The 13,525-nt window shown below is 41.5% G+C and overlaps 1 long non-coding RNA gene across 1 annotated transcript in view; it reads right to left on the bottom strand.

Annotated features, from left to right (window-relative positions):
- Positions 1 to 9,961: 9,961 nt before the first annotated feature.
- Positions 9,962 to 13,525, bottom strand: part of LOC129533246 (uncharacterized) — a 43,362-nt gene continuing 39,798 nt past the window's right edge. Inside the window, exon 4 of the long non-coding RNA XR_008679321.2 lies at positions 9,962 to 10,341. This is a non-coding gene — a long non-coding RNA (uncharacterized lncRNA). The remainder of the gene's footprint in view (positions 10,342 to 13,525) is intronic.

The following is a 13,525-nucleotide window of genomic DNA, read 5'->3' as shown; positions in this document are numbered from 1 at the left end:
TTCCAGACAGTCTTGCTCTGTTGCCCAGGCTGTAGTGCAGTGGTGTGATCTCAGCTCACTGCAACCTCCACCTCCTGGGGTCAAGCAATTCTTGTGCCTCAGCCTCCCAACTTGCTAGGATTACAGGTGCATGCCACCATGCCTGGTTAATTTTTGTATTTTTGTATTTTTTTTTTTTAGTAGAGTTTGGGTTTTGCCATATTGCCCAGGCTGGTCTCAAACTCCTGGGCTTAAGCAATCTGCCTGCCTTGGCCTCCCAAAGTACTGGGATTACAGGCGTGAGCCATGGCACCCAGCCTGTTAATGTCTTATTTAGGCTATTTGCATCTCTGCTCATAAATATATTGGCCTATCATTTTTTCCCCTCTTCTTTTGCTTTTGTGTGCTCATCATCCTGTTTTATTACATTGGCAAGTAATGCTAGCCAAGTCAAATGAGCTGGGAAGTTTCCCATCTTTCTCTATGCTCTAAATACAATTTATAAAGTGTATGGAAAAGCTTAGAGGTTTTATATAGTTTGGCTCAAAAATAGTCTGGCCTGCTATCTTTGTCTCAAGCTAGATGGAGCAAGCAGGAGAAAATATTTTAAAATACCTTTTAGATTTATTTTAGGGTTATTCGACTATTCAGGTTTTTTATTTCTTCCTGAGTTAATTTAAAAATTTTCCTTGGCTGGGCACAGAGCCTCTCACTTGTAAACCCAGCACTTTGGGAGGCCGAGGTGGGTGGATCACTTGAGGTCAGCAGTTCGAGACCAGCCTGGCCAACATGGCAAAACCCCATCTCTACTAAAAATACAAAAATTAGCCAGGCATGGTGGCACACTCCTGTGGTCCCAGCTACTCAGGAGGCTGAGGCACGAGAATCACTTGGACCTGGGAGGTGGAGGTTGCAGTGAGCCGAGATTGCACCACTGCACTCCAGCCTGGGTGATAGAGTGAGACTCTGTCTCAAAATACATTTTTTTTCCTGAAAAATCACCCATTTCATCTTTTTTATAGAACAAAGTTTTACTGAAATATAATTCACATACCATGCAGTTCATCCATTTGAAGTGTATAGTTTAATGATTTTTAGAATATTCACAGAGTTATGAAAAAATCCATTTTAGAACAGCTGCATCATCCCCAAAGGAAATCCATAGCTGTCAACAGACACTCTCATTTCTCCTCCACTTCCTCCACTCCTGTTCCTAGGCAACTACTGATCTACCAGTATATGTAAAAAAACAAAAAAGCATGTCATCTGCAAGTAGAGATAGTTTTATTTCTTCCTCTCCAGGCTACATTTCTTTTATTTCTTTTTGTAGCCTAATTGCAGTACAATGTTGAATAAAAGTGGCAAAGGTGGACATGTTTATTTTGTTCCTATCTTAGGAGGAAAGCCTCCAGTCTTTCACCATTATGTATGATGTTTGCCATTGGTCTTTCATAGATGTCCTTTATCAGGTTGAGAAAGTTCCCTTCTATTCCTGGTTTATTGAGTGTTTTCATCATGAAAGATGTTGGATTGTGTCAGAAGTTTTGTCTGCATCTATTGAGATGATCATGTAATTTTTTTTTCCTTTATTCTATTAGTCTAGTATATTATCTTGATTGCTTTTTATATGTCAAACCAACCTTGCATGTCTGAGATAAATCTCATTTAGTCATGGTGTATAATCCTTTTTCTTTCTTTTCTTTCTTTTTTTTTGAGATGGAGTCTTGCCCCATTGCCCAGGCTGGAGTGCAGTGGCATGATCTTGGCTCACTGCACTTCTGTCTCCCAGGTTCAAGCAACTCTCCTTCCTCAGCCTCCCCCAGTAGCTTGGATTACAGGTGTGTGCCACCATGCCCAGCTAATTTTTTTGTATTTTTATCAGAGACAGGGTTTCACCATGTTGGCCAGGCCGGTCTCGAACTCCTGACCTCAAATGATCCACCCACCTTGGCCTCCCAAAATGCTGGGATTACAGGTGTGAGCCACTGTGCCCAGCTTAATAATCCTTTTTCTATGTTGCTGGAGTCTGTTTGCTAGTCTTTTGTTGAGAATTTTTGTGTCTATATAGATAAGAAGTGTTGATCTGTGGTTTTCTTTTCTTCTGATATCTTTGTCTGGTTTGGATATCAGGTAATTACTGGCCTCATAAATAAGTTGAGAAGAGGCCGGAATTAATATACATTCCAGCCATCTGTTTGCCACCAGTACTGAACAGATTACTTGGCATTTAACAGATATGAATAAATGACATTTAGAGATGAATGAATTGACTGTGTTGCTGCAGACTAGATAACTTTTTTTTTTTTTTTTGAGACAGGGTCTCACTCTGTCACCCAGGCTGTAGTGCAGTGGCACAATCTCCAGCTCGGTTCACTGCAACCTCCACCTCCTGGGTTCAAGCAATCCTCACCCTTCTGAGTAGCTGGGACTACAGACATGTGCCACCATGCCCAGCTAATTATTGTATTTTTAGTAGAGATGGGGTGTCACCATAGTGGCTAGACTGGGCTCGAACTCCTGATCCTCCTGCCTCAGCCTCCCAAAGTTCTGGGGTTACAGGTGTGAGCCACCTCGCCTGGCTTAAAAAAATATTTTTAATGCATGACTGAGGAGAAAAGAAAATAAGAAGGATACAGAAAAGCCAAATGTAAAACAGGAGCCAGAATCCAAATAAGTCATCAAGAGCTGGAACTAGAGGCATCTCCTGCTCTTCTGTGATCTACAGCAAGAGTTTTAGCTGGCGTCACGAGAGAGAGGAGGCAAAGTGTAAGGGCTTGGCAAGGTGAAGGGGTCAGATTGGAGACCGCTGCACAAAGCTGAGATCCCTAACATCTATGTTCTCAGTAAAAGGATGATCTATAAAAAATATCTTCTCAAAAAGGCAAGAGAGGTCATATGCTTACCTGTCACAGCTTGACTTGTCAGGAGAGAAAGTCCCCTCTGAGAATAAATAACCACAAGCCAGTCTTTATTCATGCTGTGCAGAACAATTCACGCTATTTCTGTAGTTTAAAGAGAAAAAGTCACCTCGCAAACTAAAGATAAACTCTCTCAGGAGGGACCTAGGCTTCAGAAAATTTCAACAGACAAAGTTCCATCAAATATCAAAAAGTCACAAAATATACACGAAAAAAACCAAGGTGTCAACCATAGCACCAAAACAAGTAAAGAGAAAATTAGTGAGTTAGAAGATAAATCTGAGGATAGAACAGAGAGATCAAGATGGAAAATACGAAAGATTAAAAGGCTTGTCGGGTGGGCTGATGAAGTTTAAAACATATTAAATTGGAGTTCGACAAGAAAAGAATGGAAGCTAAACAGGAAGCCCCAAAAAGTAAACACAGAGTTTGAGCAATCTCACAGTGGTAATGACGCAAGTCTTACAGTTCAAGATCTACTAAAACAGGCGCCACGCTTAAGACCCAAGATTCTCGGTCAGGACTCCTGGAGGAATCTACCCTAGAAGGGGAGGAGGTAGACAGGGCTTTCTGCAAACTGCAACACGGTCTACAGTTAGCTCAGTCTCTGTCTTAGGATAATCAATCCCCACTCTGCCTGACTAGCTAAGGAAATGATAACTCTCTCTGGAGGAACACAACATCATTTAGAGCCTCAAAATTTTTTTTTGTTTGTTTTTGGTTTTGTTGTTATTTGTTTCTTTTTTCTACTACTTATAAGTGTAGCATTATCTTTTATTTTATTTTTTACTTTTATTTGAGAATCGGGGGTACATGCGCAGGTTTTGTTAGAAAGGTATATTGCGTGATGCTAAGGTTTGGGGTATGATTGAAACTGCCACCCAGGTAGTGAGCATAGTACCCAATATTTTAGCACCTCCCTCCCTCACACCCCATCTAGTAGTCCCCAGTGTCTGTGTTGTTCCTGTCATTATTTCCAATATTGGGGTTTTTAAATTTATTTATTTAATTTTTTGTTTTTCTTTCCAACTTTTATTTTAGGTTCAGGAGGTACATGTGCAGCTTTATTACATGGGTAAATTGTGTGCCATGGGGATTTGATGTACAGATTATTTTGTCACCTAGGTAGTACCCAACAGGTAGTTCTTTTTATTTTTCCTAATTTTTTTGAGACAGAATCTCACTCCATCACCCAGGCTAGAGTGCAGTGGTGCAATCTTGGCTCACTGCAACCTCCGCCCCCTAGGTTCAAGCAATTTTCGTGCCTCAGTGGCCCAAATAGCTGGGATTGCAGGTGTGTGCCACCACACCAGGCTAAATTTTTTTTGTATTTTTAGTACAGACGGGATTTCACCATGTTGGCCAGGCTGGTCTCGAACTCCTGACCTCAGGTGATCCACCTGCCTTGACCTCTCAAAGTGCTGGGATTGTAGGCTTGAGCCACTGGGCCCGGCCTCCCAGTAGGCAGTTATTTTTGTTTTTGTTTTTGCTTTTTTGGTTTTTGTTTGAGATGGAGTCTCGCTCTGTCGTCCAGGCTGGAGTGCAGTGGTAGGATCTTGGCTCACTGCAGCCTCCGCCTCCCAGGTTCCAGCTATTCTCTTGCCTTAGCCTCCCAGGTAGCTGGGATTACAGGCACGCTGCACTATGCGCAGCTAATTTTTGTATTATTAGAGACAGGGTTTCGCCATGTTGGCCAGGCTGGTCTCAAACTCCTGACTTCAGGTGACCTGCCTGCCTCGGCCTCCCAAAATGCTAGGATTATAGATGTGAGCCACTGCGCCCGGCCCCAATAGGTAGTTTTTTGATCCACACCTTCTTCTCACCCATCCCCCTCAAGTACACCCTAGTGTCTATTGTTCCTTCCTTTGTGTCTTCCAACATTGTTTTTTATACATGCCATTAATTTAAAAGTCACCAGATATGCTAAAAGACAAGTCCAAATGACCAAAAACCAAGATGGGGGAAAAGACAACAGAAATAGTCTCCAACATTTATTAAGTGAAAAAAAGCAAGAGAAGAGTTTATATCATAAATTCTCACTTATTTAACCAAAGCATTTATGTATATGCCTAAATATAAATATCTTTGCAAAAATGCAAAAAAGGTGATACATTTTTTATCCTTATTGGATTTTTTTAATCATGTGGATGTATTACCTTTTAAAAAATCCCTTAAAATATCTTTTAAGGAAGAAAATCCTTTACTAGAGTCACACTCACCTTTTAATCATTTGGAAAAGCAGCTTCCTCTCTCTTTCTCACCTTGTTTCACTCTTTAAAAATAAATCATCAGCCAAACTCAACCTCTTACTTAACAGTACTTCAAAGAAACTTTAATAAATCAAAGGAAGAGAGACCAACAGTGGATCCAGATTTCAATGTAACTTTGCCAGATTTCTATGTAACTTTCCTTTTTATAAGCGGAGGTAATTCTCTTAGAGATTGATAAAGCTTCTGCAGGGGACAGGAGGTCAGGAATGGAGTGTTTACATTCTCTCCCCACTCAATCCTACCCTTGGGTGAGTTGAGTGTCACTTAATCTGTCTGTAGCTTTTCATGCTCTCTAGCTGTTTCTGGTTTGGATAAATTTCTGGTCACCTCTTGCAGTGGATAAGTAAGGCTGAACACAGGTTATGCTCCCTCCAAAACAGCTAAGGGGTTAACTGTCACCCCACCAAACAACATGGACATAAAGCAGATGGTTTCAACATCGTCTTTATCCACCAAAAAGAAATAGGACTTCATTTGAGAAAATGTCACATCTTTGTCTAATGAAGACTGTGGGTGCCATAACTGGCCATGTGTCTCTCTTTGCCTTGGTGTATAGGAAGCTCAGACATGTATTTGCTTCCCATTTTGAAAATCTTAGTACAGCCCTTGTGGTACCTGCATCTGCATACTTATTTTCTGTGCTTCATCATCTTAGGCAATTCTCTTTGTCATTTAGACTTCATTTTGTTTTGTTCTTTTAATATTATATATTTTTGGAGCCACCTCAAATGCTTTTTAGAATGAAGTAAATTTTATCCATAAATGAAAACAGGAGCTGATCAACCATATTGACCTGTTGATTTACAGAGTGGGAAGAAACTCAAACTTTATTTATTTATTTATTTATTTATAAAATCAGCAAATATTTATTGAGCACTTACTATATACCAGGCACTGTTCTGGCACCAAGGACATAGCAAATAATAAAACAAAAGCCTTTCCTGTATGGAATGTTCATGCTAGTGAGAGAATAGATAATAAGCATCTGAAAAGTAAATATATCCTATGAAGAAATAGGACTTCATTTGGCAAAATGTCATGTCCTTGCCTAATGAAGACTGTGGGTGTCATAACTGGCCATGTTTCTCTCTTTGCCTTGGCTTATAGGAAGCTCAGACATGTATTTGCTTCCCAAGTGCAGCCCTTGTGGTACCTGCATCTGCATACTGATGGTGATAATGCTAAGGAGAAAAATATAGCAAGTGGAGGAAGGGAAGTGATGTGGATGGGTGATATTTCTACATTATTTTCTATTCTATTTTCTATAGAGTGGTCAAGCCAGGCCTTTTCAATGAGGTGGCGTTATTGATGATGAGGAGGTTTTCATCTCTCTTTTCGTCTCCTCTCCCACTTGCCATCATCCTCCTTTATACTACCCCGGTATTCTCTGAATGTGCACAATAAACTTCAATAACTGTTCTCCCCACGTCCTGCTTGTCCTGCTTCTTAAAGTCTATTCTGTCCTCCACACTGCAGCCAGAGGGATCTGATTAGGTCAAACTCCTGACAAAGTTCACTTTTTTTTTTTTTTTTGAGACGGAGTCTCGCTCTGTGGCGTGATCTGTGCAGTGGCGTGATCTCTGCTAACTGCAAGCTCCACCTCCTGGGTTCACACCATTCTCCTGCCTCAGCCTACTGAGTAGCTGGGACTATAGGAACCTGCCACCACGCCCGTCTAATTTTTTGTATTTTTAGCAGAGACGGGGTTTCACCGTGTTAGCCAGGATGGTCTCGATCTGACCTCGTGATCTGCCCGCCTCAGCCTCCCAAAGTGCTGGGATTACAGGCATGAGTCACCACGCCTGGCCGATAAAGTTCACATTTTTAGCTTGGCACTTAAGGTCCTTTGAGATCTGGTCCTATCCTGCTCACTCAGAAAGCACTGTAATACTGGCATATTTGCCCTCCCCTAAACATGCTCCCAGTCTTCCCATCTCCATGTCTCTGTTCATACCATTTCCTCTCACCCTTCAGGATCCAATTCAAACATCATCTCCTCTGGGAAGCCTTCCAGAGTGACACAAGCAAAATTAATCAGCCTTTTCTTGGAGGTCCTGTAACCGTCCAACAGGTTTACCTTGCTTGCTGCCTAGACAGAGCCAATTGAACAAGACAGGGGAATTGCAATAGAGAAAGAGCAATTCACACACAGCCAGTTGTGCGGGAGACTGGAGTTTTATTATTACTCAAATCAGTCTCCCTCAGCATTCGAGCATTCATGGATCAGAGTTTTTAAGAGTAATTTGGTCAAAGTGGGGGCAGCCAGTGAGTCAGGAGTGATGATTGGTTGGGTCGGAAATGAACTCATAGGGAGCTGAAGCTGTCCTCTTGCACTAAGTCAGTCAGTTCCTGAGTGGGGGCCACAAGATCAGATGAGCCAGTTTATCGATCTGCATGGTGCCAGCTGATCCATTGAGTGCAGTGTCTGCAAAATATCTCAAGCACTGATCTTAGGTTTTAGAAAGTGATGTTATCCCCAGGAGCAATATGGGGAGGGTCAGAGTCTTGTAGCCTCCAGCTGCATGACTCCTAAACCATAATTTCTAATCTTTTGGCTAATTTGTTAGTCCTACAAAGGCAGTCTAGCCCCCAGGCAAGAAAGTGGTTTGTTTTATTACCGTCTTTGTTCTAAACTATAAGGTATAAACTAAGTTCCTCCAGAGGTAGTTCAGCCTACACCCAGGAATGAACAATAGTGGCTTGGAAGTTGGAAACAAGATGGAATTGGTTAGCTCAGATCTCTTTCAGTGTCTCAGTTGTAGTTTTGCAGTGGCAGTTAGAACCTTTTTCAGGTAATTATGACTGCACTAAAGACATCATCCAGTGGTCAGCTATATTTCTGCATGTGTGTGTATTTTCTCTCCAGGATGATGGCTTTCTGAAAGGTATTAGATGTAGCAGTTATTCAATAAATTATGACTACATTGTTAAAATTAATAACTTTGCAGCTCATGTGTATTATCTCTTTTCATCTTCATATTAACCATATGTAATAGTGAAGGTACTTATTTTTTCTATTTGTCAGATGAGGAATCTGAGAGCCAAGACAGGCTAAGGGATTTGTGTCTGAATACATGGCAGAGCTCAGACTAGAAATTCTAATCCACTTGTTGGATCTCACATGCTGGCTCAGTTTAAGCGAAAACATTGTAAGGAGGTAGGGACTGCAAACCACAAAAGAATTGCAAACATTGCTCCAAATAACAATGAAAAGTTCAAAGGTACTAGAATGACTCATCTAGACCGGCCTTAAAAAGAAACCAAGAAACAAGGAAAGAAACCTATTGTAATGCGTACACTCAAACCAGAGTTGTCCTTCAGTAGACTTGCTTGGAGCCTATAACCCATGGCAAGTAAGCTAGGATGAGAAACTCTTGGATTATTGTGTTACAGGAGCAGGATCAAAGTCTTGTGAACTGGAGGCATATGACTGCCTCATAAGAGGAGAGGACTAACTCTCCTAGTTCATTCAGGACTGAAGAGGTTCCGGGACACAGGACTTTTGGCAGAAAAACAGAAAAAGTCCTGGAAAACCGTAACAATTTGTTTACCTACATAGATGACTCTGTTGTTTCAGGAAAAGACGAATGCTCACCCTTGAGAAGTCTGCTTTAGAATTCCTTCTTTAGGGTTGTCTTCCAAGCCAGTTTATGATCCAGGCAAGAAATATCACTTACGTTAGTGGCACCTTGTTTTTGAATAAAAATGGCATTACCTCAAGGAAATCTGAATGACTTCCAAATATTTTCAAAAATTCATCCTCCAGGCCAGGCACGGTGGCTCATGCCTGAAATCCCAGCACTTTGGGAGGCCGAGGCAGGCAGATCACCTGAGGTCAGGTGTTTGAGACCAACATGGTGAAACCTCATCTCTACTAAAAATACAAAAATTAGCCAGGTGTGGTGGTGTGCAACTGTAATTCCAGCTACTCAGGAGGCTGAGGCAGGAGAATCGCTTGAACCCGGGAGGCAGAGGTTGCAGTGAGCTGAGATTGCACCACTGCATTCCAGCCTGGGCAACAAGAAAGAGAGTCTGTCTCAAAAAAAAAAAAAAAAAAAAAACATACTCTCATCAAAGGAAAATATTTTTTCACCAATAAAGATATCTGAAAGAATGTGCCAAGAACCAGGAAGGCAATTCCCAAAAGACGTTGTACGGTGTTAAGAGTGTTAAAAGAAAAACTTCAGGAGAATTAAATTTAAAGGGGTCTAATTGAGCAAAGAAAGATTCGCGAATCAGGCAGCCCTCAGAATCACAGCAGATTCATAGAAACTCCTCCAGCAGAGCCACGTGGTGGAAGAAGATTTATAGACAAAAAAGGGAAGTGAGGTACAGAAATCGGAAGTAAGGTAGAGAAACAACTGATTGGTTACATCTCGGTGTTTGCCTTATTTGAACACAGTTTGAACACTCAGCAGTGTATGAGTGGTTGAAATACGGCTGCTGGGATTGGCCAAGACTCAACTATTGCTCCAGGCACATACTCCTAAGTTAAGTTTTCAATCTTGTCTACCTATTAAGTTAGGTTGTGGTTCCTCCACAAGGACTCAAATATAGAAGTTCAGTGTCCTTCTCAGGCCATCTTTAGTCTGCTTTAACAGAAGCATCCTACTCCTAAGGCTGTTAGGATATCAAAGTGGCTCTTCCAAATGGATCATATATTTGAATGCCCATATCTGGATTATCTGTTTTTGAATATAAAAAATAATTAACTTTATTTTAATGACTTTTTATATCAATATTTAGTGGATATGAAAAGATCTGCGAGTTACACTGACATTAAAGCAATAAACAAAGATGGCAGGTGTCAGAGGCTCAGCCACTTTCCTGGTGTCCAATAAATGGCAATATTTTAATACGCATATACATCTCGATTTCTTTTACAATCCTTTTCTTTTAAGATTAGGAAAGATCAGAGCTCTCATTTGGGGCATCCACAGACAGGAAGAGCTGTGGCCAGATTCATTAATCATGACTGGTTTATCTGACCACAAACAAAACCAATTGTTAATGTGTTCTTACAGGTGAGGTAATCCATCTTGATGAAAGCCATGTGTCACAGGTAAATGAAAATGTTTGAGGCATTTGCATTTCCATTGGCTTGGCTCAGTTTCACAGATCTTGCATTTCAAAGCAGGAACTCAGATTTGGGTAACACTTTTATGTACTGAAACCTGTAATTAATGCCAGAGATCTTAAGTCAGTGAACAGCTGTCTTTCATTATATGAGTATAAAGGAGCTTTCGTGCATTGGAATACTAATTTACCTTCCCTGGTATTACTGTATGTAAGCCCCTGTCTGGTGTTTGGTTGTAAATGATATGTGCAGTAATAGCAAGTCAAATAAATAAAGCACATGAGAAAAGCCACTATGAGGAGCCGCTGAAAAGACAAACCCTTGTGATTCACCTTCTAATTCTGAGAATATCTATTCATTGGGTGCTTACTGTGTGCCAGGCATGGTTCTGAGAGCTGCATGTTTATTACTTCAACTACTCTCCCTAACAGTCTAATGAAGTAAGTTCTGTTTTTTATCTTTGAAATACAAAATTTTTAAAAATACAAAAATTAGCTGGGTGTGGTGGCAGGTGCCTATAATCCCAGCTACTCAGAGACTGAGGCACGAGAATCTCTTGAACCCGGGAGGCAGAGGTTGCAGTGAGCTGAGATCACGCCATTGCACTCCAGCCTGGGTGACAGAGTGAGACTCAGTCTCAAAAAAAAAAAAACCATTGGGAATCAAAATTTGGTATTATTTGCCCTCCTAGTGAAGAAATACATCTTACAGGTTATTCTCTCTGATTCTATAAGGAAGCTAAAAAAAAAAAAAAAAAGGATGTTATAGCTGTTTCTCACTTTCCTTGTTTTTTTCCAAAGGATTCCTTAGTTAGTCCATTAAGTGAGAAATCCGTCACATTTTTATTAGAAGAAAATGTGCAAAAGTGCGACTAAAGGGCCCTCACAGTAAAAAGACTTCCTGCAAGTGTACAGAGTTAAACTAGATACTCTGAGCCCTAGAGCTAATATGCATTTCCTTTTGAACCCAGGGTGGTGTTGGAGTGGGGGCGGACTGGGTGAGTGTCAGGGGAACCAGGTGCAAGCACCAGAGTGTAGATTCCCGGGTAAGGGTGTGTTTCTTCATTACAGTGAAAAGTATTCACTAATTCTTTTCCATTTTTTAAATAGATTTTATTTTATTTTATTTTACTTTTTAGAGACAAGGTCTTGCTCTGTGGCCCAGGCTGGAGTGCAGTGGCACGATCATAGCTCACTATAGCCTCGAATTCCTAGGCAGAAGCCAACCTCCTGCCTCAGCCTCCGAAGTAGCTGGGACTACATGTGTGTGCCACCATACCCAGCTAATTCATTAAAATTTTTGTAGATATGGGGTGTTGCTATGTTGCCCAGACTAGTCTCGAACTCTTTTTTTTCTTTTTTTTTTTTTTTGAGACGGAGTCTTGCTCTGTCACCCGGGCTGGAGTGCAGTGGCGCGATCTCGGCTCACTGCAAGCTCCGCCTCCCGGGTTCAGGCCATTCTCCTGCCTCAGCCTCCCGAGTAGCTGGGACTACAGGTGCCTGCAACCACGCCTGGCTAATTTTTTGTATTTTTAGTAGAGACAGGGTTTCACCATGTTAGCCAGGACAGTCTCGATCTCCTGACCTCGTGATCCGCCCACCTTGGCCTCCCAAAGTGCTGGGATTACAAGCATGAGCCACCGCACCCAGCCTGGTCTCGAACTCTTGAGTTCAAGTGTTTCTATATTGCCCTCCCAAAGTGCTGGGATTACAGGTGTGAATCACTGCACCTGGCCAAGACTTAATTTTTTTTAGAGCAGTTTTCATTTCACAGCAAAATTGAGCAGAAAGTACAGAGATTTCCCAATTACTCCCCACAGCCCACATGTATAACCTCCCCCATTATCAACATTCCCCACCAGAGTGGTGCAATTTTTTTTTTTTTTTTTTGAGACGGAGTTTCACTCTTGTTGCCCAGGCTGGAGTGTAATGGCATGATCCCGACTCACCGCAACCTTCACCTCCTGGGTTCAAGAGATTCTCCTGCCTCAGCCTCCTGAGTAGCCAGGATTACAGGCATGTGCCACCACACCTGGCTAATTTGGTATTTTTAGTAGAGATGGGGTTTCTCCATGTTAGTCAGGCTGTCTTGAACTCCTGACCTCAGGTGATCAGCCCGCTTCAGCCTCCCAAAGTGCTGGGATTACAGTCATGAGCCACCGCGCCCGGGCTTGCATTAAATTTTTAACTGGGTATACATTCCTCTAAATTCTGTGTTTCTAGAATATAAACTCTGAATGTTAAGTGGGGAATTAGTGTACTCCATACTCAGCCAAAGCAAGCTTGTTACTGTTTCCAAATCGAGCAGCCCTGCCTTCCGGCTACCACCACTTTTCCTTTCCACATCCGCAGGTTGAATAATCCTTTCCGGATATTTTTGGGCATTTGGCAAAATTTTCTCTATGCATATTTCTCATGATTGGTAATAATAATAATAAGAGGCAACTGAAAGAGCACTCACTGTGTTCCTTGTGCTAAGTTTTTTACAGATCTTGCCTCATTTAATTCCATAACAACCCAAAGAGGGCTGTTATATTCCCATCTTACAGCTGAGGAAACAGAGACCCAAAGAGGTGAGGCAACTTGCCCAAAGTTCCACAGCTGTTAAGTCCTAGAACTGGGATGGGAAGCCAGGCCTGTCTGACTCGAAGCCCCTTAAGTCCTAAGAACTCTTCTTAAAGGAATGCTTTTTCTTTTGAACCGCAAAGACTTTGAAAGGAAGTACTTCCTATTCGTATGAATGAATACATTGTCATTCATTCCCAGCGCTCAAGCTAGGACACAGTTTGATAAACCTAGGTTAGAGTTCCCCATGGTTGTGTCTAAAAGATCTTAAATTCTGCCTGATTCATAGTCTCTGATTAAGTGCTATAGTATATCATGCCTCTTTACAAATGTTGAAAATGCTCAGGTTGATTTAAAATACCTGCTATGGACTGAATTGTGTCTCCTACAAAATTAATACGTTGAAGCCCTAACTCCCAGTGTAGTTGTATTTGGAATAAGGAGCAATTAAGGTTAAATGAAGGCATATGGGTAGAGCCCTTATCTTACAGGAGTAGTGTTTTTGTAGGCAAAGACATCAGAAAGTGTGCTCTCTCTGTCTGTCTGTCTCTCTCTCTCTTGCTCTTTCTCTCTCTGTCTGTCTTTGCCATGTAAGGACACAGCAAGAAGGTGGCCATCTATAAGCCAAAAAGAAAGGCTTCACCAGGAACTGAATTGGCAGGCACTTTGATCTTGGACTTGTCATTCCCTAGAACTGTGAGAAATGAATTTTTACTG

This window comes from Gorilla gorilla, chromosome 3, assembly GCF_029281585.2.
Source record: "Gorilla gorilla gorilla isolate KB3781 chromosome 3, NHGRI_mGorGor1-v2.1_pri, whole genome shotgun sequence".
NCBI classification, from domain to species: Eukaryota; Metazoa; Chordata; class Mammalia; order Primates; family Hominidae; genus Gorilla; species Gorilla gorilla.
This window is presented reverse-complemented; position numbering and strand designations above follow the sequence as displayed.